Source organism: Vicia villosa, linkage group LG2 (genome assembly GCF_029867415.1).
Source record: "Vicia villosa cultivar HV-30 ecotype Madison, WI linkage group LG2, Vvil1.0, whole genome shotgun sequence".
Lineage (NCBI taxonomy): Eukaryota > Viridiplantae > Streptophyta > Magnoliopsida > Fabales > Fabaceae > Vicia > Vicia villosa.
This window is the reverse complement of record NC_081181.1, coordinates 59,825,619-59,849,009: the sequence shown is the minus strand read 5'-3', so window position 1 is coordinate 59,849,009 and position 23,391 is coordinate 59,825,619.

Below are 23,391 nucleotides of genomic sequence, written 5' to 3'. Positions count from 1 at the left end.
CAGAGGAAGGGCACATGGAGGATCTTTTAAAGTTGTTTCAGCGTTTGAGAAAGTATCGTCTCCGCTTAAATCCAAACAAATGCACTTTTGGTGTCCGTTCCGGAAAATTATTGGGTTTCGTTGTCAGTCAGAGAGGAATTGAAGTGGATCCTGATAAAGTTAAAGCAATTCAGGAAATGCCAGCACCTAAGACTGAGAAACAAGTGAGAGGTTTCCTCGGACGTTTGAATTATATCTCCAGGTTCATTTCCAATATGACTGCTACCTGTGAGCCAATCTTCAAGTTGTTAAAGAAAAATCAGGGATGTGTGTGGAATGAAGATTGTCAGAAAGCTTTTGACAACATCAAAGAATATCTGCTTGAACCTCCCATTTTGCTCCCTCCGGCTGAGGGAAGGCCTTTGATTATGTACCTCACAGTACTTGAAAATTCAATGGGATGTGTGTTGGGTCAGCATGACGAGTCTGGTCGAAAAGAGTATGCAATATACTACCTTAGCAAAAAGTTTACCGAGTGCGAAACAAGATACTCGCTGCTTGAGAAAACTTGCTGTGCTTTGGTGTGGGCTACTCGCCGACTGAGACAGTATATGTTGAACCACACCACCCTATTGATTTCCAAAATGGATTCAATTAAGTATGTATTTGAGAAACCTGCGTTAACCGGAAGGATTGCTCGCTGGCAAACGTTATTATCAGAATATGATATTGAATATCGAGCTCAGAAAGCTGTGAAAGGAAGTGTGTTGGCAGAGTACCTCGCTCACCAACCAATTGACGATCATCAATCTATCAGAATGGACTTCCCAGATGAAGATATAATGTATTTGAGATCTCAAGATTGGGATGAACCATTGCCAGAAGAAGGGCCAGATCCTGAATCCAAATGGGGTTTAATTTTTGATGGAGCTTCTAATGTTCATGGCCATGGAATTGGCGCCATTATCATCACTCCGCATGGATCACATGTACCTTTCACTGCAAGGATATGTTTTTATTGCACAAATAATATTGCTGAGTATGAAGCTTGCATCATGGGACTTGAAGAGGCCGTTAATCTGAGAATTAAGATTCTTGATGTTTATGGAGATTCTGCGCTTGTGATTAATCAGATTAAAGGAGAATGGGAAACTCGTCATCCTGGTTTAATTCCTTATAAAGATTACGCCAGAAGACTATTGACATTCTTCAACAAAGTTGAATTCCACCACATCCCTCGAGATGAGAATCAGATGGCTGATGCTTTAGCCACATTGTCCTCCATGTACAAAGTGAACTTCCATAATGAAGAGCCTCGGATTACAATCAGGCGTCTTGATAGACCTGCTCATGTATTTGCAGTTGAGGAAGCAACAGATGAAAAGCATTGGTATTTCGATATTAAGCACTTCCTTCAGACTCAAGAGTACCCACTTGGGGCATCAAATAAAGATAAGAAAACTTTGAGGAGATTGGCTGGCAGTTTCTTCATCAATGCTGATGTTTTGTATAAAAGGAATTATGACATGGTTTTGCTCAGATGCATGGATAGACACGAAGCAGACATGTTGATGCATGAAATCCATGAAGGTTCTTTTGGTACTCATTCCAATGGACATTCGATGGCTAAAAAGATGCTTAGAGCAGGTTACTATTGGCTGACAATGGAATCTGATTGCTACAAATTTGTAAAGAAGTGTCATAAGTGTCAGGTGTATGCTGACAAGATTCATGTGCCTCCGACACTTCTCAATGTTATTTCTTCCCCATGGCCTTTCTCTATGTGGGGTATTGATATGATCGGCATGATTGAACCCAAGGCTTCGAACGGACATCGATTCATCCTGGTAGCAATCGATTACTTTACCAAGTGGGTAGAAGTTGCTTCATATGCTAATGTGACAAAGCAAGTTGTGGTTAGATTTATCAAGAACAACATCATTTGCAGATATGGTGTACCGAGCAAGATCATCACTGATAATGGCTCGAACCTGAATAACAGCATGATGAGAGAACTGTGTGAAAGTTTCAAAATTGAACACCACAACTCTTCGCCTTATAGACCAAAGATGAATGGAGCTGTTGAAGCAGCAAATAAGAATATTAAGAAGATTGTGCAAAAGATGGTTGTTACGTACAAGGACTGGCATGAGATGCTCCCATTTGCTTTGCATGGGTACCGTACATCTGTTCGTACTTCAACAGGGGCAACTCCCTTTTCTTTGGTTTATGGTATGGAAGCAGTGCTCCCTATTGAGGTTGAGATTCCATCACTGAGAGTTTTAATGGAAACCAAGTTATCTGAGGCTGAATGGTGTCAAAGCAGGTTTGATCAATTGAATTTGATAGAAGAAAAGAGAATGACGGCTTTATGCCATGGTCAGTTGTACCAGAAGAGAATGAAGAAAGTGTTCGATAAGAAGGTTCGAACTCGTGTATTCAGAGAAGGCGACCTCGTGCTCAAAAGAATCTTGTCTTTTACCTCCGATTCAAGGGGCAAATGGACTCCTAATTTTGAAGGACCATATGTTGTTAAGAAAGCCTTCTCTGGCGGTGTATTAATTCTTACAACTATGGATGGAGAGGAGCTCCCCCGTCCCGTGAACGCTGATGTAGTCAAGAAATACTTTGCCTAAAAAATAATAAAAGAACAGCTCGCTAAGTTGAAAACCCGAAAGGGCGGCTTAGGCAAAAAAGAGCGTCTCGGTGGATTGAAAACCCGAAAGGGCGGTCCAGGTAAAAATTAGAGACATAAACAGAATAAAATACCCGGTGGACTGAAAACCCGAAAGGGCGGTCCAGGCAAAAGTTAGGGATTCATGGCAAGTAACTACATCAGACAAGACTTGATCATCAGCAGTCATCTGTTTATCATGAAGAAATTCAACACATTTCAACGGAAGCCTTTGCTCAGGAATTCCAAGTTGAGAGAGAGGATGGGGTCATTACATTTCAATGTACCTTTTCCACAAAATTACCACTTTCCAAATTTTGTAATAATCCATGGGGTCTTGCCTTTTGCAGGCTACCATTCTATTAAAAAAGTTTGAGCCTTTACCCTTTATTGGCAATCTCATTTCTTCCATATCTCTCAAAATGTCATTTATTGTTGATAGTAATTTTTGAAACAAAAAGAAAATTGATTTCAACAAAATCCTTTTGAAAATTATAAAAGAAGTTTTACTTTGATTCATGAGTGCATTACAAGGAATGGATATACTGATGTATTCATAATGCAAAGGAAGAAGAATGTGTTCCACTCAATGCACCTTTGGCCTGGTTCAAATATGGTGTAGAACTCAACTACTGTATTCTCTTAGCTCTGATATTCCCTAATGTTGGGCAGCATTTATTCTAAAGCCATCAAAAGATTGTTATAGCAGTTTTTGCTCTGATGTTCAGCTTGAGACATGCTTGATTATGTTATCTTTCGAACTCCGTCGCTTGAGTTTATTCTTGTGCTAAGTTTTGGCAGCATATGCATCATTAACATACATCAAAAACAGTCATACATTCACATTTTCTATCATGAAGTTTACTGTCAAACAAATTGCTCTTTCATTTAGAGTGTCTTAAGCAGAAAAAAACTCACTTTCCTTGAAAATCCCCACTGAATTTGTTTCTAGGTGGATAATATGTTTCAGTTTTCTGTTCAGATGACTACGAACAGAAGACCAGTGAGTTTCTCCCTCACATGGTCCAGTCTTTTTGGCAGCCTCTTTCCATTTTGGTCATGGATTGAATTTTTGTCACTGGATGATGAATATTGAGACTAGGCATTTATGTATGCATCCTCAAATCATTGAAAAAGTATTATTGATTGCTCTTCACCATCATTGGTACAAAGGGGCAGCTCTTCATGCCTTCAGTGGAACGTTGGTATGTGTTATCGTCAGTGGTATGGCGGTACATCTCTTTCATCGTCAGTGGTACGTCGATGAATCATCTCTTTTTATATCATCAGTGGTACGGTGGTATATCTCTTTCATGCCTTCAGTGGAACGTTGGTATGTGTTATCGTCAGTGGTACGGCGGTACATCTCTTTCATCGTCAGTGGTACGTCGATGATTTATCCCTTTTATATCATCAGTGGTACGGTGGTATATCTCTTTCATGCCTTCAGTGGAACGTTGGTATGTGTTATCGTCAGTGGTACGGCGGTACATCTCTTTCGTCGTCAGTGGTACGTCGATGAATCATCTCCTTTTATACCATCAGTGGTACGGTGGTATATCTCTTTCATGCCTTCAGTGGAACGTTGGTATGTGTTATCATCAGTGGTACGGCGGTATATCTCTTTCATCGTCAGTGGTACGTCGATGATTTATCCCTTTTATATCATCAGTGGTACGGTGGTATATCTCTTTCATGCCTTCAGTAGAACGTTGGTATGTGTTATCGTCAGTGGTACGGCGGTACATCTCTTTCATCGTCAGTGGTACGTCGATGATTTATCCCTTTTATATCATCAGTGGTACGGTGGTATATCTCTTTCATGCCTTCAGTGGAACGTTGGTATGTGTTATCGTCAGTGGTACGGCGGTATATCTCTTTCATCGTCAGTGGTACGCCGATGATTTATCTCCTTTTATATCATCAGTGGTACGGTGGTATATCTTCTTCATGCCTTCAGTAGAACGTTGGTATGTGTTATCGTCAGTGGTACGGCGGTATATCTTTTTCATCGTCAGTGGTACGTCGATGATTTATCCCTTTTATATCATCAGTGGTACGGTGGTATATCTCTTCCATGCCTTCAGTGGAACGTTAGTATGTGTTATCGTCAGTGGTATGGCGGTACATCTCTTTCATCGTCAGTGGTACGTCGATGAATCATCTCTTTTTATATCATCAGTGGTACGGTGATATACCTCTTCATGCCTTCAGTGGAACGTTGGTATGTGTTATCGTCAGTGGTACGGCGGTACATCTCTTTCATCGTCAGTGGTACGTCGATGATTTATCCCTTTTATATCATCAGTGGTACGGTGGTATATCTCTTTCATGCCTTCAGTGGAACGTTGGTATGTGTTATCGTCAGTGGTACGGCGGTACATCTCTTTCATCGTCAGTGGTACGTCGATGATTTATCCCTTTTATATCATCAGTGGTACGGTGGTATATCTCTTTCATGCCTTCAGTAGAACGTTGGTATGTGTTATCGTCAGTGGTACGGCGGTACATCTCTTTCATCGTCAGTGGTACGTCGATGATTTATCCCTTTTATATCATCAGTGGTACGGTGGTATATCTCTTTCATGCCTTCAGTAGAACGTTGGTATGTGTTATCGTCAGTGGTACGGCGGTACATCTCTTTCATCGTCAGTGGTACATCGATGAATTATCTCTTTTCATATCATCAGTGGTACGATGGTATGATTTCTGATAACGGAAGATTGGCATTCTGATTCAGGATACATACTTTCTCATCCCCAGTGAAAGAGGATGTTCCCCTTTTCTCATCCCCAGTGAAAGAAGATTCTATAACCTCTCTGACGCGAAGTGTTTTCCCCAGAGAAATTTCTTTCCCTACCAAAGTTTCATCTCTCCAACAAAGTCTTGCCTTCCCTAGTGGAGTTATGCCAGCAAGACATTTGTTTTCCCCAGTGGAGTACCTTTTACTCCCCAGTGTTGTCATGCTTTATTATCATCATATGCATTCATTAAACATTGCATTGCATCTTAGGATCAAAAATTGTGTTTTATATATTTAAGTCTCTTCGATTTTGTCAAAACGAAGATTTCCAATCATCGTATCTCCCAAATCGAAGAAACTTAAATAGGGGCATCTGTCATACCCCAATTTTTGACCCTAAGATCCTATATCATTCATATCCCAATCACTAATCAAGAGCTTCACTTGGAAGTTTTGTTTATGGTGTTGCACTCACCTCATCAATAAGAGGGACCATCAAGCACCAATGACTGTTTATCTTGTATGCATATTGTACTAACCCAAATACCAAAAACATTGCTTTGTTTCTTTGTAGGCTTTTGTTTTGTAGGTACCAAGCCAAGACATGCAATAAACAAGGCATTTTTCAAGTTTTTGACTGATGAAATCGATTTCCCTACTGGGTAAATCGATTTCCCTGCAGCAATCTTCAACAAAATCACATTCTGGACAGCATGAAATCAATTTCCCTCCTGGGTAAATCGATTTCCCTAGTGTATTTTGCGCCAAATTCTCTTCTGGAACAGAGTGAAATCGATTTCACTCCTGGGGAAATCGATTTCCTTAAGGCGAAATTCAAAAAAAATAGAGAGGGAAGCTTGATTTGATTTTGGCACCTATTTTCTTTGACCATTTTTGTCATTTTACCAATTTCCCACCTCATCAAAATAATTCCCTTCATTAATTCCATTTTAACCTCATTTTACCACTTTTTACCATTTAAATGCCACTTTAATCACCAATTAAACACAAGCTAATTACCAAATGCAAAAAGACCAAACTACCACTACTCTTGCTCTCATCCTATAAATAGAGCCCACTACTCTCTCATTTCTCAAGCTTTGAGAGCCAACAAATCCCTTGCAATTTCTCTCCTCATCCTTACCAAAATTCACCAAAGCTCTTTTTCCTTCATAAAATTTGTGAGTCACATCTTTAACCTCACAAATTTTGAGCTAAGCCACCATCCATTTCACTCTTTTTTCTTCAATTGTTGAGAGATCAAGATTTGTGTTGGTGATTCTTGAAGTAGATCTAAGTTTTGTTCAAGATTTGGTAATTTTCATCATCCTTTTTCATCTATCATAATGTGATTCCTTTGTGCTTGTGTGTGATGCATCTTTGATGCTATATTGGTGCTAATTGATAGTAATTTGATGGAAAATTCGTGCTCAAGTTGATGTGTGATCATAAGGTGTTTGTATATTTGTTCAAATCAAGTTTCATGCCTTTAAATGTTGTTTTTGCTGAAATTTACACTGAAGAAATCGATTTCCTTAAGGCTGAAATCGATTTCCTGCTGAACCTAACTTGTTTTTTTGAAAACTGCACTATGGAAATCGATTTCCCCCTGCATGAAATCGATTTCCAGCAGGCAGAATATGGTTTTTTGCCTTTTTTGTGCTTGTTTTGGCTTCCTTCTTCCTACACTTCATTAATATCATTGGATCTAGGGTGTTGAAAGGTTTGAAATGACCTAATCCACCAAAATGGATGAATGATATTAATGATAGTGTGAGTTGATTATCTTTTGTGTTTTCATCCTTATTTTCATCTTATTTTTCTTTTGATCGATGAAAGTCTTAATATCTTGAGAATTCTATGGATTCTTGATAAAGACTAGATCAATTTGTTTTCATTCTTATCTTTTCATCTTATTTCCTTTTGATCGATGAAAGTCTTAATATCTTGAGAATTCTATGGATTCTTGATGAAGACTAGATCAATTTGTTTCCATTCTTATCTTTTCATCTTATTTCCTTTTGATCGATGAAAGTCTTAATATCTTGAGAATTCTATGGATTCTTGATAAAGACTAGATCAATTTGTTTTTCATTCTTATCTTTTTTCATCTTATTTTCTCGTGATCGATGAAAGTCTTAATATCTTGAGAATTCTATGGATTCTTGATAAAGGCTAGATCATTTCTTCTTCTCCTGCTGATTTCTTTGATTGATGATCTTGATACATGGAGAGTTCTCCTACATTTGTCCCGACTAGATAAAAGATCAAATATGGAAGAGAATTGTATGCGGCGATTTAAGACTTGTGGAGGTATTTATCGTGTAGTCGCTATGATTTTTATCAAGCTTCTGATAAACCTCCATTGAATTTAAATCCGAGTACATCATTCACTCACCATCGATCTTCATTACTAACTTTGATAACATACTTGACAAGTTTCAAGATGGTTATCTTTAACATATAACAACTAACTTTAATTTCCGCCATTTATTATACCGCTCTTTATATTTCTCGCTTTATCGCTTTATTTTATCATTTCATCATATTTACATTCAGCCATTTTCTCTTTGTCCATTTGGACGTTTATAATTCCGCTATTTTTTCTTTGTCCACTTGGACATATGTTTATGCTTCCGCTATTTTCCTTTTGTCCACTTGGACCATACTTTACTTTTATGCTAAAACACTAATAAACAACCAAAATCTAAAAAACACATAAGGCTCTCTTTGGACTATTGGTTACTATCCCTAGCATTTTGGAGATTCGGACTTATGGACCTAGTGCCTCTAGACTCTTATTCTGTTATTACTCTGCTGTTATTCTGTCTGTCTGGCATTGGATTGTTGTCTGTTTGTATGTGCAGGTATGTCCTTGAAAGCCCTTGATGGTTAATTCCAAGGCATTGAGATAAGGATTTTACCCGAAAACAGCCGTTACTCTGCCCGATTTTCGTCAGAATCTTAATGTGCTTAATGAAAAGTGGTACTAAGACAATAAGTTCATCTGGATCCCCCAAGTGTTAATGTGTTGGTATTGATAAGTCCAAAGGATGGGAAATCTACCTTGACTTTTAATGTCAAGTGTTGGCTTCTTATTTCGGTTAGACCGTTCTTTTCCTTAGCTTTTATTTTACGCAATAGGATAGCCTCTTCATCTCCTCCCATTCTTAAATTTTCAAAATCTTCTCCCTTTTTCAAAAAACCTTCTTATGTTTGCAAGCTTTTCAAAACTCTTTCTTTAAAAATATCTTTTGCCCTTAGTGGCTTTTTCTTCAAAGTTTAGACACCGTTAATCGTCGAAACAAGTGGTTATACCCCACGATTTTGAAATTGATTGATATAATGAGATCTTTTCCGCGTGAGAGAGCTAGTGGCATACTCGTCGATTTTATCCGAGTTGGAGCCCTTCTTTCATTAGCGATGCAAAGAACTCGTTTGTTCTCATGCTCAAGATCAATGGCTGAGTATTTCTCTCCGACGACGATAAAGTGTTTATTCGTTTTTAAAAAATGTTTTCCCAAAAAGCGGAACTACATTAGCTCTGACTTCTCCATTGCACCGAGGAGGTATATAGGCCCAAAGCTTAACGCTTTGCCGAGCTTATTTTAAAAAATAAAACAAACCCTTTTTTAGCACACACACACAGATTTTCAAAAAGGTTCCCGTGGAGTACCACGGATATGAGGGGTGCTTTAAACCTTCCCCTCATATAATCAACACCCGAACCTGAGTTCTCTTTCTTGTTTTAAAAACAAAACTTTGGTATTTACGTTCTTTTCCCTTTTCCTTTGAAAAAATAAAGCGCGGTGGCGATTTCAAACGGAATATTGATTCGAGTCAATCCCATGGCTTCGATATCAGATTTTCCCCGCTACACTGGGGATCCAGTTTTAAGTGTGTTAAGCCTATTTTTGTTTGTCTGTGTGTTTTTATCTGTATATATTGCTGTGTGCTTTGTTTGTTTATTTTCTTTTTTTTCTTTTTGGTGCTCGATGGTTCCTCTGTGATGAGACAAAGTTCTAACCCGGACTTTTGTGAGTAACTTGAGATAGGAGGTGGTAAGACCAATAGTCGCATGTCAGGAGCAATCCTTACCATGAGCGTCATATGGTGGAACCCCAATCAGTGGAGGCCTCATGGAAGGTAGTAGAGGTTGTTACGAACCATCGTGATAACGCTATTACTTTCAATAGTGAGTGTCCGTAGAAGCTGAATGGCCTAGAACCTTTTTAACCAATCTAAGCCTTTTTAGGATGTAGTGCAGAAACAAGATCAAGTACCAATTTGAGCTTGTTGTCATGCGATACTACGCTCAGACGAGGTCTTTTTAGGCATATTATTGGCGCCCATGAGCAATTGTGCGTGCCGGTAATATCCGATAGAAGATTGAAAACTCTGGGAACCTTTGTAGAACCCGATTGGCAGGTACAAAATTCCCTAGAACACACCTTGTGGGATGGGTAGACCCATGGCTCCATGCTCGTGACGTTGAACCTAAGAACCTGGACTGTGTGATTTTGTGTGATTTGATGTGATCTTGTGTGCTCGTGATTGTGATTGATGCATAAACCATGCATTCATGCATTCATAAAAATGACATTCCCAAATGGTTTTCAAGGAACTTAGAGACATTTTTTGTAAACATCACAGGTACCATGGATCAAAAGAGAAGCATCAAGAAGTACACTTTCAGGAATTCAAGTGCCAAGGAATTGAAAGAGCTAGCAACTTTGGTTCCTAATATTGACAACTTCAAAAACCGATATGGGAAATTGACCTCTATCTTGAAGACCAAAGTGAAAAGTGGAAGAGACAAGAAGAGGATTTATTTTCCTCTGGTAGTCATGAAGATTCAGTTGCATGGAAAGAGGTTGCTGATAAGCTGATAGTCGAGAATGCTCATTTGAAGGCCTTTTATGAAGATGAATTGGAGAAGCTCCGTAGGAAGCTGCAGAGAGGAGATGGATCTTCGTCAGAAGTGTTCCCTTCTAGTTTTTAGCTTTTCCTTTGTTTTGTAATTTTGGATCTTTGAATCCTTTTGTATGCTTTTCCATTACTAATGAAAGAATATTGTTATGTTTTATGATGTTTTTTGCTAATGTTTACAATTAATGTCTTAAAAGTTCCTTGAAAACCAAAAATAAAAATCATTTGCACTGCATTTCATGCATCATTCTGCATTTTTGGTCTTTCTTCCGAGATTATTCCCGAGGTCTTATTCAGTGTTCTTCATACAGAATCAAGCTGTCTCACCGGTATAACACTCGAGCTAACTGCAAGAAGAAGATGGAAGGTCTTGAACAAGAGAATCGTGAGCTACGTGAAGAGGTTGTTACTTTGAGATCTGGTGTGGATCGTCTCACTGCTCTGGTTGAGACATTGATGGCTGCTCAGAATCAGAATAAGAATCAGGTTCCTCCTTCTAATGCCCAAGCTCAGGGTCAGACCACTGTGATTTCTGAAATTGCTGCTACAACTATTCCTGCTATTCCTGTTGGTGCTACTCAGCAACGTATGCCTAATGGATATCCCTGGGGCATGCCCGAAGGTTATCTGTCTGTTCCTGAAATGACTCGTCCGTTGACTCCTGTTATGGTCAACACATCTTCTATTGTTCATACTGGTCCTTTTGTCCCAGAGCCCATTTATGATGCTGCTCCAAGTGAAATTCATGACAGAATGGATGGTTTCCAAGATCAGTTTGAAGAATTGCAGAAAGAGATGAAAGCCTTGCGTGGGAAAGAACTGTTTGGAAAGAATGTGCATGATCTTTGCCTTGTTCCCAATGTGAAAGTACCTGCTAAGTTCAAATTGCCTGAATTTGAGAAGTATAAGGGAAATTCCTGTCCTCAGGCACACCTGGTGATGTATGTGAGAAAGATGTCTACTCACACTGATGATCAACGTCTGTTGATTCACTATTTCCAAGATAGTTTGACTGGAGCTGCTTCTAAGTGGTATATGGGCCTTGATAGCACCCATATTCGCACTTTCAATGACTTAGCTGAGGCGTTCGTGAAACAATACAAGTATAATGTGGACATGGCTCCTGATAGGGATCAATTGCGAGCTATGATGCAGAAAGAGAAAGAATCCTTCAAGGAGTATGCTCAGAGATGGCGTGAGGTTGCCGCCCAAGTGATTCCTCCGATGGAAGAAAAAGAGATGACTAAGATTTTTCTGAAGACGCTGGGTCCGTTTTACTATGAAAAGATGATTGCATGTGCTCCTGTAGACTTCACCGAAATGGTGGGTATGGGTGTCAGATTGGAAGAAGCTGTGCGAGAAGGTCGTTTGGTTCGAAATGATAATTCATCTGGTGGTGCGAAGAAGTATGGTTCTTCACTCCAGAAGAAGAAAGAATTAGATGCTAATGCTGTTTCTCATGGGAGGAATAGTCGATTCAGAAATCAATCTCAACAAGTGGCGTCAGTAACTCCTGTCGTGAATTCAGTGCCTGTAGCTCCTGTTAATCAACAACCAGCAAGGCGAAATCCGTATCCTCGGGTTAATATTGATCCTATCCCTATGACGTACACTGAACTGTATCCTGCTCTAATTCATAAGAAGTTGGTTCAACCAAGGTCACCACCTCCTGTGCCAGAGAAACTCCCTTGGTGGTATAAGGCTGATGCCACTTGTGCTTATCATCAGAATGCTTCTGGGCATGATTTGGAAAACTGTTGGGCCCTGAAGAATGAAGTCCAGAGATTGGTTCGTTCTGGTATGCTTTCTTTCCGTGATATTGGTCCAAATGTGCAGAACAACCCACTGCCGACTCATGAAGCGTCTGCTGTGAATATGGTGCATGGATGCCCTGGGAAGTATAAGATTTATCGTGTGGAACACATCAGAGGATCGTTGGTAGAGATGCATGCCACTCTGTGTGAGTACAGTCATTATGAGCATAATCATGCTGTTTGTAGGATTTGTTCAGTCAATCCTCGAGGATGTTACATTGTGAGAAGAGATTTACAAGAGATGATAGATCAAAGGCTCATTGAGATTCTGAGGGACAGAGATGAAGATGATGTCAATGTGATTGAACCATGCTTTGAAATCCCGGAATGTGTAGAGATTGGTTATCATGGCAAAGCTGCTGTGGAACCTCTTGTGATATGTTTGCCTGGATCTGTACCTTATAGTTCTGATAAGGCTGTACCTTACAGATACAATGCCACCATGATGGAAGCTGGAAAAGAAGTCGAGATTAAGCCTCTGTCTTCTGTTGAGAATATAGCAGATGTTAGTAGAGTGACTAGAAGCGGACGAGTTTTTACTCAGCCCCAAACAGTTGTGGATGTCCAGAAGAATCCAACTCAAGTGCCTGTGAACAATAATGATGCGACAAAAGTGAATGCTGAGTCATCTTCAGGAAAGGAAATGGATGAGATTTTGAAGCTTATCAGGATGAGTGATTATAAGATCGTGGATCAGTTGCATCGTACTCCGTACAAGATCTCTATAATGGAACTGCTGACGAGTTCTCCTGCTCATAGGGATTCTTTGATGAAAATACTCGATCAAGCCTTTGTGGATCATGATGTGACGCTGGATCAGTTTAATGGGGTGGTGAGTAATATCACTGCATGTAACAATTTGAGCTTCAGTGATGAAGATTTGCCTGAGGAAGGAAGAAATCATAATTTTGCTTTGCACATCTCTGTCAATTGCAAAGGGGACTCAATGTCCAATGTGTTGATCGATACTGGATCATCTCTGAATGTCATGCCAAAATCCACTCTTGCTAAGCTGTCTTATGGTGGCACACCAATGAGATTTAGCAATGTGATCGTCAAGGCTTTTGATGGATCGAAGAAATCAGTGGTGGGAGAGGTTGATTTGCCTATTGGTATTGGACCATTTGTCTTCAAGATTACTTTTCAAGTGATGGACATTTTCCCTGCATACAGTTGCTTATTGGGACGCCCATGGATCCATGAGGCTGGGGCAGTTACGTCAACTCTTCACCAGAAGTTGAAATTTGTGAAAGATGGAAAGATGGTTGTTGTGAATGGAGAACAAGCTTTGCTGATTAGTCATCTCTCTTCGTTCCGTACCATAGAAGCTGATGAGGTAGTCATTGGAACTGCATTCCAAGCCCTGTCTGTTAATGATGAAATCAAAAAGGATGAAGCTTCCATTGCCTCCTTCAAAGACGCTCAGCTGGTGGTTTAGAATGGACATTCAGGAGTCTGGGGACAAATGGTGAGTCTACAAGAGAACAAGAATAGAGCTGGTCTGGGATTTTCTGCCTCAGACAAGTCCGTGATGAAGCCTGAATCTGCTTTTCGTCCTTATCAGGAGATGTTTCATAGTGCTGGGTTTCTACATCCGACTCTTCCAGAGGTGGACGCTATTGTTGAAGATGAATCAGAGCCAGAAGTGCCAAACTTTGTGACCCATGGAAAGATGATTAAGAACTGGATCACCATTGACATTCCTGAGTGTACTCATGTCTCAAAGTAATTTGCTTTTATGTTTTTCAAAATCCTTTCATTCTGCCCAAGATGAAAGTGAAGCTGTTGGGGCTGTTTTCTGTTTGTTTTAAACATTAAAATCATCAATAAAAGTCATTTTGTTTCTGCATATACATGCTTTTTATCTTTTTGCTTTTTTTTCTGGAAAGTGGTAACACAAAAAACCTTAAAAAATGTTTTCATTTTCCATAATTTGCACGATTACATGTTTGCATATATCTTTCCTTTTCCTGAAATAATAATCATTTGTGCAGATTAATCAATAAAACCGTTGAAAGTAATGACCCTGCGCCCTCTCCTAACTTCGAGTGTCCTATGTATGAGGCGGAAGAAGAGAGTGATGAATGTATTCCTGATGAGATTTCCCGACTGCTTGAGCACGAGGAAGACACCATTCAGCCATATAAAGAGCCATTAGAAGTCGTCAACTTGGGTTCTGAAGAAGATAAAAAAGAAGTCAAGATTGGGGCACTGCTTGGTCAAGATGTTAAGAAGAGGATGGTAGAGCTTCTTAAAGAGTATGTTGACATTTTTGCGTGGTCCTACCAAGATATGCCTGGGTTGGACACAGATATTGTGGAGCACCGTTTACCGTTGAAACCAGAATGTCCTCCTGTCAAGCAAAAGTTAAGAAGGAGTCATCCTGATATGGCAGAAAAGATTAAGAATGAGGTCTTGAAGCAGATTGACGCAGGTTTCCTTGTCACTTCTGTGTATCCTCAATGGATTGCCAATGTTGTGCCTGTTCCGAAGAAAGACGGAAAAGTTCGCATGTGTGTGGATTATAGAGATTTGAACAAAGCCAGTCCGAAAGATGATTTTCCTCTACCTCACATTGATATGTTGGTAGATAGCACGGCCAAGTTTGAGGTTTTCTCCTTTATGGATGGTTTTTAAGGATACAACCAGATTAAGATGGCACCTGAAGACATGGAGAAGACAACCTTTATCACACCCTAGGGGACATTCTGTTACCAAGTGATGCCATTTGGGTTAAAGAATGCTGGTGCGACATATCAGAGGGCCATGACTACTCTTTTCCATGATATGATGCACAAAGAAATTGAGGTTTATGTGGATGATATGATTGCCAAGTCCCAGTCAGAGGAAGGGCACATGGAGGATCTTTTAAAGTTGTTTCAGCGTTTGAGAAAGTATCGTCTCCGCTTAAATCCAAACAAATGCACTTTTGGTGTCCGTTCCGGAAAATTATTGGGTTTCGTTGTCAGTCAGAGAGGAATTGAAGTGGATCCTGATAAAGTTAAAGCAATTCAGGAAATGCCAGCATCTAAGACTGAGAAACAAGTGAGAGGTTTCCTCGGACGTTTGAATTATATCTCCAGGTTCATTTCCAATATGACTGCTACTTGTGAGCCAATCTTCAAGTTGTTAAAGAAAAATCAGGGATGTGTGTGGAATGAAGATTGTCAGAAAGCTTTTGACAACATCAAAGAATATCTGCTTGAACCTCCCATTTTGCTCCCTCCGGCTGAGGGAAGGCCTTTGATTATGTACCTCACAGTACTTGAAAATTCAATGGGATGTGTGTTGGGTCAGCATGACGAGTCTGGTCGAAAAGAGTATGCAATATACTACCTTAGCAAAAAGTTTACCGAGTGCGAAACAAGATACTCGCTGCTTGAGAAAACTTGCTGTGCTTTGGTGTGGGCTGCTCGCCGACTGAGACAGTATATGTTGAACCACACCACCCTATTGATTTCCAAAATGGATCCAATTAAGTATGTATTTGAGAAACCTGCATTAACTGGAAGGATCGCTCGCTGGCAAATGTTGTTATCAGAATATGATATTGAATATCGAGCTCAGAAAGCTGTGAAAGGAAGTGTGTTGGCAGAGTACCTCGCTCACCAACCAATTGACGATCATCAATCTATCAGAATGGACTTCCTAGATGAAGATATAATGTATTTGAGATCTCAAGATTGGGATGAACCATTGCCAGAAGAAGGGCCAGATCCTGAATCCAAGTGGGGTTTAATTTTTGATGGAGCTTCTAATGTTCATGGCCATGGAATTGGCGCCATTATCATCACTCCACATGGATCACATGTACCTTTCACTGCAAGGATATGTTTTGACTGCACAAACAATATTGCTGAGTATGAAGCTTGCATCATGGGACTTGAAGAGGCCATTAATCTGAGAATTAAGATTCTTGATGTTTATCAATGATGATGTTTTGTATAAAAGGAATTATGACATGGTTTTGCTCAGATGCGTGGATAGACACGAAGCAGACATGTTGATGCATGAAATCCATGAAGGTTCTTTTGGTACCCATTCCAATGGACATTCGATGGCTAAAAAGATGCTTAGAGCAGGTTACTATTGGCTGACAATGGAATCTGATTGCTACAAATTTGTAAAGAAGTGTCACAAGTGTCAGGTATATGCTGACAAGATTCATGTGCCTCCGACACTTCTCAATGTTATTTCTTCCCCATGGCCTTTCTCTATGTGGGGTATTGATATGATTGGCATGATTGAACCCAAGGCTTCGAACGGACATCGATTCATCCTGGTAGCAATCGATTACTTTACCAAGTGGGTAGAAGATGCTTCATATGCTAATGTGACAAAGCAAGTTGTGGTTAGATTTATCAAGAGCAACATCATTTGCAGATATGGTATACCGAGCAAGATCATCACTGATAATGGCTCGAACCTGAATAACAGCATGATGAGAGAACTGTGTGAAAGCTTCAAGATTGAACATCACAACTCTTCGCCTTATAGGCCAAAGATGAATGGAGCTGTTGAAGCAGCAAATAAGAATATTAAGAAGATTGTGCAAAAGATGGTTGTTACGTACAAGGACTGGCATGAGATGCTCCCATTTGCTTTGCATGGATACCGTACATTTGTTCGTACTTCAACAGGGGCAACTCCCTTTTCTTTGGTTTATGGTATGGAAGCAGTGCTCCCTATTGAGGTTGAGATTCCATCATTGAGAGTTTTAATGGAAACCAAGTTATCTGAGGCTGAGTGGTGTCAAATCAGGTTTGATCAATTGAATTTGATAGAAGAAAAGAGGATGACGGCTTTATGCCATGGTCAGTTGTACCAGAAAAGAATGAAGAAAGTGTTCGATAAGAAGGTTCGACCTCGTGTATTCAGAGAAGGCGACCTCGTGCTCAAAAGAATCTTGTCTTTTACCTCCGATTCAAGGGGCAAATGGACTCCTAATTTTGAAGGACCATATGTTGTTAAGAAAGCCTTCTCTGGCGGTGCATTAATTCTTACAACTATGGATGGAAAGGAGCTCCCCCGTCCCGTGAATGCTGATGTAGTCAAGAAATACCTTGCATAAAAATAATAAAAGAACAGCTCGCTAAGTTGAAAACCCAGAAGGGCGGCTTAGGCAAAAAAGAGCGTCTCGGTGGATTGAAAACCCGAAAGGGCGGTCCAGGCAAAAATTAGAGACATAAACAGAATAAAATACCCGGTGGACTGAAAACCCGAAAGGGCGGTCCAGGCAAAAGTTAGGGATTCATGGCAAGTAACTACATCAGACAAGACTTGATCATCAGCAGTCATCTGTTTATCATGAAGTTCAACACATTTCAACGGAAGCCTTTGCTCAGGAATTCCAAGTTGAGAGAGAGGATGGGGTCATTACATTTCAATGTACCTTTTTCACAAAATTACCACTTTCCAAATTTTGTAATAATCCATGGGGTCTTGCCTTTTGCAGGCTACCATTCTATTAAAAAAAGTTTGAGCCTTTACCCTTTATTGGCAATCTCATTTCTTCCATATCTCTCAAAATGCCATTTATTGATAGTAATTTTTGAAACAAAAAGAAAATTGATTTCAACAAAATCCTTTTGAAAATTATAAAAGAAGTTTTACTTTGATTCATGAGTGCATTACAAGGAATGGATATGCTGATGTATTCATAATGCAAAAGAAGAAGAATGTGTTCCACTCAATGCACCTTTGGCCTGGTTCAAATATGGTGTAGAACTCAACTATTGTGTTCTCTTAGCTCTGATATTCCCTAATGTTGGGCAGCATTTATTCTAAAGCCATCAAAAGATTGTTATAGCAGTTTTTGCTCTGATGTTCAGCTTGAGACATGCTTTCTTATGTTATCTTCGCACTCCATTGCTTGAGTTAATTCTTGTGCTAAGTTTTGGCAGCATATGCATCATTAACATACATCAAAAACAGTCATACATTTCACATCATGAAGTTTACTGTCAAACAGATTGCTCTTTCATTTAGAGTGTCTTAAGCAGAAAAAACTCACTTTCCTTGAAAATCCCCACTGAATTTGTTTCTAGGTGGATAATATGTTTCAGTTTTTCTGTTCAGATGACTACGAACAGGAGACCAGTGAGTTTCTCCCTCACATGGTCCAGTCTTTTTGGCAGCTTCTTTCCATTTTGGTCATGGATTGAATTTTGGTCACTGGATGATGAATATTGAGACTAGGCATTTATGTATGCATCCTCAAATCATTGAAAAAGTATTATTGATTGCTCTTCACCATCATTGGTACAAAGGGGCTGCTCTTCATGCCTTCAGTGGAACGTTGGTATGTGTTATCGTCAGTGGTACGGCGGTACATCTCTTTCATCGCCAGTGGTACATCGATGAATCATCTCTTATTATATCATCAGTGGTACGGTGGTATATCTCTTTCATGCCTTCAGTGGAACGTTGGTATGTGTTATCGTCAGTGGTACGGCGGTACATCTCTTTCATCGTCAGTGGTACGTCGATGAATCATCTCCTTTTATATCATCAGGGGTACGGTGGTATATCTTCTTCATGCCTTCAGTGGAACATTGGTATGTGTTATCGTCAGTGGTATGGCGGTACCTCCCTTTCATCGTCAGTGGTACGTCGATGATTTATCCCTTTTATATCATCAGTGGTACGGTGGTATATCTCTTTCATGCCTTCAGTGGAACGTTGGTATGTGTTATCGTCAATGGTACGGCGGTACATCTCTTTCATCGTCAGTGGTACGTCGGTGATTTATCCCTTTTATATCATCAGTGGTACGGTGGTATATCTCCTTCATGCCTTCAGCGGAACGTTGGTATGTGTTATCGTCAGTGGTACGGCGGTACATCTCTTTCATCGTCAGTGGTACGTCGATGAATCATCTCCTTTTATATCATCAGTGGTACGGTGGTATAGCTTCTTCATGCCTTCAGTGGAACGTTGGTATGTGTTATCGTCAGTGGTACGGCGGTACATCTCTTTCATCGTCAGTGGTACGTCGATGATTTATCCCTTTTATATCATCAGTGGTACGGTGGTATATCTCTTTCATGCCTTCAGTGGAACGTTGGTATGTGTTATCGTCAATGGTACGGCGGTACATCTCTTTCATCGTCAGTGGTACGTCGATGAATCATCTCCCTTTTATATCATCAGTGGTACGGTGGTATATCTCTTTCATGCCTTCAGTAGAACGTTGGTATGTGTTATCGTCAGTGGTACGGCGGTACACCTCTTTCATCGTCAATGGTACATTGATGAATCAGCTCTTTTTATATCATCAGTGGTACGGTGGTATACCTCTTCATGGCTTCAGTGGAACGTTGGTATGTGTTATCGTCAGTGGTACGGCGGTACATCTCTTCATATCATCAGTGGTACGATGGTGTGATTTCTGATAACGGAAGATTGGCATCCTGATTCAGGATGCATACTTTTCTCATCCCCAGTGAAAGAGGATGCCCCCTTTTCTCACCCCTAGTGAAAGGTGATGCTTTAACCTCTCTGGTGCGAAATGTTTTCCCCAGAGAAATTTCTTTCCCTACCAAAGTTTCATCTCTCCAACAAAGTCTTGCCTTCCCCAGCGGAGATTTGCCAGCAAGACATTTATTGTCCCCTGTGGAGTACCTTTTACTCCCCAGTGTTGTCATGCTTTATTATCATCATATGCATTCATTAAACATTGCATTGCATCTTAGGATCAAAAATTGTGTTTTATATATTTAAGTCTCTTCGATTTTGTCAAAACGAAGATTTCCAATCATCGTATCTCCAAATCGAAGAAACTTAAATAGGGGCATCTGTCATACCCCAATTTTTGACCCTAAGATCCTATATCATTCATATCCCAATCACTAATCAACAGCTTCACTTGGAAGTTTTGTTTATGGTGTTGCACTCACCTCATCAATAAGAGGGACCATCAAGCACCAATGATTGTTTATCTTGTATACATATTATACTAACCCAAATACCAAAAACATTGCTTTGTTTCTTTGTAGGCTTTTGTTTTGTAGGTACCAAGACAAGACATGCAATAAACAAGGCATTTTCCAAATTTTTGACTGATGAAATCGATTTCCCTACTGGGTAAATCGATTTCCCTGCAGCAATCTTCAACAAAATCACATTCTGGACAGCATGAAATCGATTTCCCTCCTGGGTAAATCGATTTCCCTAGAGTATTTTTGCGCCAAATTCTCTTCTAGAACAGAGTGAAATCGATTTCACTCCTGGGGAAATCGATTTCCTTCAGGCGAAATTCAAAAAAAATAGAGAGGGAAGCTTGATTTGATTTTGGCACCTATTTTCTTTGACCATTTTTGTCATTTTACCAATTTTCCACCTCATCAAAATAATTCTCTTTATTAAACCCCATTTTACCACTTTTTACCATTTAATTGCCACTTTAATCATCAATTAAACACAAGCTAATTACCAAATGCAAAAAGACCAAACTACCACTACTCTTGCTCTCATCCTATAAATAGAGCCCACTACTCTCTCATTTCTCGAGCTTTGAGAGCCAAAAAAACCCCTTGCAATTTCTCTCCTCATCCCTACCAAATTCACCAAAGCTCTTTGTTCTTTCATAAAGTTTGTGAGTCACATCTTGAACCTCACAAACTTTGAGCTAAACCACCATCTATTTCACTCTTTTTTCTTCAATTGTTGAGAGATCAAGATTTGTGTTGGTGATTCTTGAAGTAGATCTAAGTTTTGTTCAAGATTTGGTAATTTTCTTCATCCTTTTTGTATATCACAATGTGATTCTTTGTTGTTTGTGTTCAATGCATCTTTGATGCTATATTGGTGCTATTTGTTGGTGATTTGATGGAAAATTCGTGCTCTAATTGATGTGTGATCATAAGGTGTTTGTATATTTGTTCAAGTCAAGTTTCATGCCTTTAAATGCTGTTTTTGCTGAGATTTACAATGAGGAAATCGATTTCCTTAAGGCTGAAATCGATTTCCTGCTGAACGTAACTTGTACTTTTTAAAACTGCACTATGGAAATCGATTTCCCCCTGCATGAAATCGATTTCCAGCAGGCAGAATGTGGTTTTTTGCCTTTTTTGTGCTTGTTTTGGCTTCCTTCTTCCCACACTTCATTAATATCATTGGATCTAGGGTGTTGATAGGTTTGAAATGACCTAATCCACCAAAATGGATGAATGATATTAATGATAGTGTGAGTTGATTATCTTTTGTGTTTTCATTCTTATTTTCATCTTATTTTTCTTTTGATCGATGAAAGTCTTGACATCTTGAGGATTCTATGGATTCTTGATGAAGACTAGATCAATTTGTTTTCATTCTTATCTTTTCATCTTACTTTCTTTTGATCGATGAAAGTCTTAATATCTTGAGAATTCTATGGATTCTTGATAAAGACTAGATCAATTTGTTTTCATTCTTATCTTTTTTTTCATCTTATTTTCTCTTGATCGATGAAAGTCTTGATATCTTGAGGATCCTATGGATTCTTGATAAAGACTAGATCATTTCTTCTTCTTCTTATTTCTTTTGATTGATAATCTTGATACATGGAGAGTTCTCCTACATTTGTCCCGACTCGATAAAAGATCAAATATGAAAGCGAATTGTATGCGGTGATTTAAGACTTGTGGAGGTATTTATCGTGTAGTCGCTATGATTTTTATCAAGCTTCTGATAAACCTCCATTGAATTTAAATCCGAGTACATCATTCACTCACCATCGATCTTCATTACTAACTTTGATAACATACTTGACAAGTTTCAAGATGGTTATCTTTAACATATAACAACTAACTTTAATTTCCGCCATTTATTATACCGCTCTTTATATTTCTCGCTTTATCGCTTTATTTTATCATTTCATCATATTTACATTCCGCCATTTTCTCTTTGTCCATTTGGACGTTTATAATTCCGCTATTTTCTCTTTGTCCACTTGGACATATGTTTATGCTTCCGCTATTTTCCTTTTGTCCACTTGGACCATACTTTACTTTTATGCTAAAACACTAATAAACAACCAAAATCTAAAAAATACATAAGGCTCTCTTTGGACTATTGGTTACTATCCCTAGCATTTTGGAGATTCGAACTTATGGACCTAGTGCCTCTGGACTCTTATTCTGTTATTACTGTGTTGTTATTCTGTCTGTCTGGCATTGGATTGTTGTCTGTTTGTATGTGCAGGTATTTCCTTGAAAGCCCTTGATGGTTAATTCCAAGGCATTGAGATAAGGATTTTACCCGAAAACAGCCGTTACTCTGCCCGATTTTCGTCAGAATCTTAATGTGCTTAATGAAAAGTGGTGCTAAGACAATAAGTTCATCTGGATCCCCCAAGTGTTAATGTGTTGGTATTGATAATTCCAAAGGATGGGAAATCTACCTTGACTCCTAATGTCAAGTGTTGGCTTCTTATTTTGGTTAGACCGTTCTTTTCCTTAGCTTTTATTTTACGCAATAGGATAGCCTCTTCATCTCCTCCCATTCTTAAATTTTCAAAATCTTCTCCCTTTTTCCAAAACCTTCTTATGTTTGCAACCTTTTCAAAACCTCTTTCTTAAAAATATCTTTTGCCCTTGTTGGCATTTTCTTTCAAAAGTTTAGACACCGTTAATTGTCGAAACGAGTGGTTATACCCCACGATTTTGAAATTGATTGATATAATGAGATCTTTTCCGCGTGAGAGAGCTAGTGGCATACTCGTCGATTTTATCCGAGTTGGAGCCCTTCTTTCATTAGCGATGCAAAGAACTTGTTTGTTCTCATGCTCAAGATCAATGGCTCAGTATTTCTCTCCAACGACGATAAAGTGTTTATTCGTTTTTAAAAATGTTTTCCCTTTAAGCGGAACTACATCAGCTCTGACTTCTCCATTGCACCGAGGAGGTATGTAGGCCCAAAGCTAAACGCTTTGCCGAGCTTATTTTAAAAATAAAACAAACTCTTTTTTAGCACACACACACACAGATTTTCAAAAAGGTTCCTGTAGAATACCACAGATATGAGGGGTGCTTTAGACCTTCCCCTCATATAATCAACACCCGTACCTGAGATCTCTTTCTTGTTTTAAAAACAAAACTTTGGGTTTTTCGTTCTTTTCCCTTTTCCTTTGAAAAAATAAAGCGCGGTGGCGATTTCAAATGGAATATTGATTCGAGTCAATCCCATGGCTTCGATATCAGATTTTCCCCGCTACAGGTATCACGCTAGAAGCACTTCAAGGTCAGGAGACAAGAAGATGCTCTGCACCAAGC